We start from the raw sequence: 6000 nt of genomic DNA, 5'->3' as shown, positions 1-6000 counted from the left end.
CCCCTGGTGCTGCTCCCTGGCTTCTGCCTCAAGTCCTCGAGTCTTTCTGGGTCTCTCTGGCTCCTTCCTCCCACCCCCTTCTTAGCCCAAGTCAGCCAGTATGGAGGAACAGCCTGGTGTGTGCCTGGCACTGCTCAGCACAAAGAAGGGAGAAGCCATTGGCCGCCCTCCAGGCCCCCCAGTCTGACCGAGGAGACCCCTCAGCAGCTGTGTCCAAACAAGCTCTGTGTGTGTGGGGTGGAGGGAGGCATTGTGGGAGGGAAGCTCTTGGGGTTCTGGGGAGATCATGGGTTCCCGAGGAGAGGATTCAGCTGGGACTTGAAGGAAGCTCCCAGGCCAGAGGCAGGAGGGAGAACCTTCCCTGCAGGGAGACAGGCAGCCCCTGGAAAGGCCCAGAGTCAGACCAAGGAGGATCTTGGCCAAGGCTCAGCCAGGAGGCCCGTGTCCCTGGGTCAGAAGAGGAGGAGAAGGAGAGAGTTGTGAGGGAAGAGGAAGGGACTGGAAGGTCAGTATATGCCAGGGGAGCCTCTTGTAGGAATGGTCAGGGTCCTTGCCAGGGACAGCCAGAATCAAGCAGCTGGGAATGCCCCAGAGAGCTCCCCTGTGGCTTTTGTGTCCTCTCCAGAGTGTGACCTCCCCCCCACAACTGCTTTTCTACTGCTGAGCTCCCTGATCCTGAGAGAGCCTGAGGAGTTTGGGGGGAGCCCAGGAAGGGCCTCACACAGAAATGGGGCCTTTTTCTCAGAAGAGGAGCTCTGGGTGTTCTTGAGCAGAGCTGTTTGTACCAGAGCCAGCAACTGGCTACATTCCTTCTGTGTTCAGTAGGATTCCTCACTGGTCTAGTCCTTCCCTTGTTGGAAAGGCTGGAGAGAAGCAAAGGGGGGAGTTTCTGGAAGGCCTGGGAGTGTTCTGTGCAAATAGGGTGAGGGAGGTCCTGAGGGAGACACCCTGGCCTTGTCACAAAGACATCCAGCTTAATGGCAAAGGTTGGAATACAGAGAGACTGGAGTGCTTTATGTTCTCCTAAAAATCTGCTTTCAGCAATCTGGGTAATAAAGCTGTAGGGTAAATGTTCTTATTCTCCTCATTTCACATTTGAGGAAACTGAGATAAGCAGGGGTTAAGGTTCTGTGCAGAAGTTTTTCTGTTTCAAGTAATCAAACTTTGCCTCTATCTCGAGTTCAGCTAAGCATTTGTGTCCTTGAAGTGCAAAGTAAAACACCTCTGAGACACCATCTCACACCTCTCATTGTGGCCATTGTGCCAGAAAAAGAAAATCATTACCTCATTGATGTGTGAAAGCTGGGACACTCGTGCATTGTTGGTGGAGTTGCAGACCATTGATTAACCATTTGGAGGGCCATTTGGAACTTTGCCCAAAAGGCTTCCAAACTGTACATACCCTTTGATCTAGGCAAGTATCCCAGAGATTCCCCAACAGGGGGGAAAAACCTATTTATCCACAGATATTTATATAGCAGATCTTTTTGTGGTAGCAGAGGATTGAAAATGGAGGGATAATCATTAATTGAGGTTGTGGTGTGTGATTATAGTGTAACCCTGTTGGGCTATGAGGAAGAACTGGCAGGATCATTTCAGAGAAGCCTGGGAAGACTTTCATGAACTGATGCAAAGTATGAGTAGAAGCAGAACATTTTATAGGATAACAGCAACACTGTGTAGTCAGGAGCTGTGAACGACTCGGCTGTTCTCAGCAATTCAGTGTTGTAAGACCATCCCAAAGGACTCGAGATGAGAAAAACCATCTGCTTCCAGAGAAGGAACTGATAGACTCTGAATCCAGACCAAAACGTGTTTCCCTTTTTTCCTTACTTTCACTTTCTTTGGTTTGAGATTTCTTCCACAAAATGACTAATAAGGAAAAATAATTTATGTGATTGCTCAGGTAAAGCCTAGATCAGATAGATCACTCTCTCAGGGAGGGGGAATGGAGGGAGGGGAGAGTATTTGGAACTCAATTAAACAAAAATGAATGTTAGAAATTGTTTTTTTCCGTAATTAGGGAGAAAATAAAATGTTATTCTACATACATCTCCCTGTAGCTGTGAGATGTGTATCAGCTGTCTCTCTCCTCCCTTCTTATAGTGTGATCTTTAATATTCAGCTCACATTTCCTTAAACCATGTCTAGTAGAGTTTGGTGTAGGCTTATGCTCTGAGCCTCATTTCCTTCCCAGCTGCATTCCAGTTTTCTTAGCAGTTTTTACCAAATAAGGAATTTTCTCCCAAATTGCTTGTTTGCCACTTGACAGGACGTATTCTCTTTAGTCTGTTCCATTGCTTTCTCTCCTTCTCTTACCAGTACCCCAGGTTTAGGATGACTGCTGCCTTGTGATCTCGTCTGAGCTCTGGCACTGCTGTTCCCCAGTTATCCTGACTTCTTTTCATCGTTTTCCATGATATGGTTGATCTGTCAGATATCCTCTTCCATGGCTTAGTTTTGAATTTGATACTCTAAGAATTCTGTTCAATCTGAAGCTGCTTCTGTGAGCGGCTTTCACTAGAGAAATTTGTGTGGACTAAAGTGTGGAGCTTCCCCTCTCTGAGGAGAGACACCGAGGCTGACATGGCTGCTGTTTGCACAAAATCTCTGTTCTCAGCATTCCCATGAAGCATGGTCTTTCCTGTAGGGTGTGTGAGGAAGCTGGGACAAGCCAGCCTTATGCCATCTACTGAGCTGATTCCCTCTTGGGAAGGAAGGGAGGGCTTTGGGGCAGCAAGAGGTAAATTGTGGAAACAGTCTCCATCTTGTGACTCACAGCTGGAGCTGGCTCGGTTCCCTTCTGTTCATTTGTGTGCCTCATCTAAATTCTGTCTGCTGAGGAAACTTTATTCAGTCGGGAGAATTGGGAGAAAGTCACATTACATTATTTATACCTCCCCCTGCCTGCCTGGGACTGGACCGCCTGTACCTGCTGTTTTAAGAGACCCTCAACTAAGGCCCAAACTTAGGTTGACCAGAAACACAGTCAGACTCAGAGACCAATGGAAGGAGTTTTCTCCTAATTGTATGTCTCAGGCATTCAGTGGGTCTTATCTGCAAACTGGGTCCATATTGATCAGTCAGTTATTGCTTCTTTGTTCTTTTGATTACTTACAGATATCGGGAAGGAGGGGGACCCCTTTTCAGGGAACTTCCTCTGTCCTCCTCCCCATCCTGACTTGGCAAGACCCTAATCTTTTCTCCAATTAGAAAGCAGATGACCCAACATAGGATTGTTTCCTTTGCATTCATTGGTCTTATTCAATTCATCTGGTAGATAAGTCTCTTTCCCCCCTGATTTCAATGTCCAGCCCTAAGCCCAGGAAAGGGCCTGGTCCTTATTGGTCAGGCAGTTGGCCTACATTGCTTTAGTAAATTGATGTGCTCAGAAGAGCAGAGCTTTGATTCCTCAGGCATTTCATCTGTCAGTTGTCACAGTTAAGCTCTTTATTTTCTTCTACTTTTGCCTGGAAATCTGGTCCCTGGGTCAAAGCTATCCCAGTGCTCCACGTGCCACCCTGGACACCTCCACCACCACTACAAGTTGCAGCCTCCCCCCACCCCCAGGCCAAGTAGACTACAGGCACCAAGTCTCTCTGGCCTCAGTGTGCGTCCTCATCTCCCTTTACTTATAAGGACATTCATCAGTGGAACCCTCTTCCATGTCAAGGCTGGGCCTCCATCCTCTCTCCATCTTCTCAGGCGTTGCCTTCTCCTCTGTACCTCCTTCCCTGCATGCTCTTCTCTTTCTGAGACAATAGAGACCACCTCCTCAGGCCTCCTTCTCTCAGTCCTGTCTGCAGCCTCTCCTCCTCGCTATTCTCTTTTCCCTAGGCTTTTAAGACACGGCTCTCTCTCTCCTGGTTTAGCTCCTACCTCTCTGACCTGTGATCCTCTGTCTTGTCTGCTGGCTCCTCCTCTAGATCTTGTAACAGTAGGGTTAGGGTGAGGGAGTTCCTCCAGCCCTGTCTTTGGCCCTCTATTCTTCTCTCTCTGGACTTCTTTACTTGGTGATCTCATCAGCTACCAGGGATGCAACCTTCCCTTCTGTCCTGTGTCACTGCCATCTTCCTGGTAGAGGCCCACATCACCTCCCTCCTGGACTATTAAGACAAGCTGGTGCTGGGTCTGTCTGCCACAAGGCTCTTCCCACTCCAAGGCCTCCTCCATTCTCCCACCAGAGAGGTTTTCTTACAGCTCAGTTTTAATCCTGTCACTCCCCTACTTCATAAACCTCAGTGGCTCCCTATTCCCTCCAGGATCAAATACAGACCATTCTGTCTGGTGTTCAAAGCCCTCTTTCTCCTCTTCATATTCATTACTCCCCCCCAGTCTGTATTCTTGGATCTAGGAAACCTGGCTTCCTGCATTCCTTCAGCTGCAGACTTTTTAAAAAATCCTTTACTTCTCTACTAGCAGCAGTGCAATGATCCAGGACAATTCTGAGGAACTTAGGAGAAAGGACGCTGTTGACATCCAGAGAAATCACTGTGGGAGTAGAAACACAGGAGGAAAACAACTGCTTGATCACATGGGTCAATGGGGATATGATCGGGGATGGAGTGCAATTATCAATAATATGGAAATAGGTCTTGATCAGTGACACATGTAGAACTCGGTGGAATTGCACGTCAGATACGTTGGCAGATTCGAGGGGAGAGAAAGAGCAAGAATCATGTAACCATGGAAAATATTCCAATTGAATTAATTAAATAAAATTTTTCAATTAAAAAACATTCTTTACTTTCTGCCTTAGAATTGATGGTAAGCATCTGTTGTGAGGCAGGAGGTGGCTAAGAGGTAGGCAGTTGGGGGTAACTGGCTTCAGGGTCACATAGGTAGGAAGTGTTAGAGGTCATATTTGAACCCAAGACTATTCACAGAGTCACCTAACTGCCCCAGAATGGAAAAAAAGAATTTTTTTAACCCTTACCTTCCACCTCAGGATCAGTTCTGAGATAGTTGAGTGATGAGGACTAGGCAGTCAGAGTTCAGTGACTTACCCAGGATCACACAGTAGGAAGTGCTGCTTCTCTCAAGCCTCCATTGGGCTCTTACAGACTCAGCTTCTAGTGCTGGCTCTGACACTGACAAGGGGCGGGACCTTTGGGCCCCTCCCTTCTCTGTGGGTCAGTTTCCTCCTGTAACTGACCAGAGGTGGGCTCTTTGGTGTGATGTGGCTTTCAGCCCTCTGTGCTCTGCCTTGGGCTGCTCTAGGAGGTGGTGACGTTCAAGGATGTGGCTGTGGACTTCACGAGGGAGGAGTGGCGCCTCTTGTCCCCTGCCCAGAAGGAGCTGTACAAGGAGGTGATGCTGGAGAATGTCCGGAACCTGCTCTCTGTGGGTAAGGAGCCTCTCCCTGCTGCCCGAGTCTGCCATCCTAGGGAATATGGCCCTCAGCAGCAGGCAGGGTTGGGAGCGGTTTTCAGTTATGAGGAAGGGACGAAGGCTGGTATGCCAAGTCCCAGCGCCAGGGCCCTCCTGCTCCCTGCTTCTCCTGTAAAAGGACTTTGCATTGTGACTGGGACCTTGGGGGCTCCCTTTGGTGCTCCTAAAGATTGAGATCAAATGTGTGTTAGAGAATCTCAGACATAGAAGTAATCTCAGAGCTGATTCCATCTCACCTCTCCCTGGCCCGGAATTGGGTCTCCCAAACCCATCTGGGAAATCTGTGCGGGAGGGTTTTCCTCCCACCCTCTTCCCCTCTAATGTGGATCTACTATTGGGGATCTTTTTCTCTTTAACCAGCATAAACTCGTAGCTCACAGCTCCTAGGTGTCCCCAGGAGAAATGGTCTGTCTTTAGTCTTCCTTCTTCTTGCCCTAAGCCTCCAGGAGAACCAGTGAGAAAGGGAGGGAAGGGACAAAGAATTTATAATAATCTGCTTTTGGCCTGGGGCCCTGCTGAGTGTTTTCTCTGTAATATTACGACATTTCTTCCTCACCTTCATCTTCCTAATTCAGAGACACAGTTATCCCCCATTTTGCAGATGAGGAA

Source organism: Gracilinanus agilis, chromosome 1 (assembly GCF_016433145.1).
Source record: "Gracilinanus agilis isolate LMUSP501 chromosome 1, AgileGrace, whole genome shotgun sequence".
Taxonomy (NCBI): Eukaryota; Metazoa; Chordata; class Mammalia; order Didelphimorphia; family Didelphidae; genus Gracilinanus; species Gracilinanus agilis.
The sequence above is the reverse complement of the archived record's forward strand: the minus strand, read 5'-3'. Positions refer to the sequence as shown.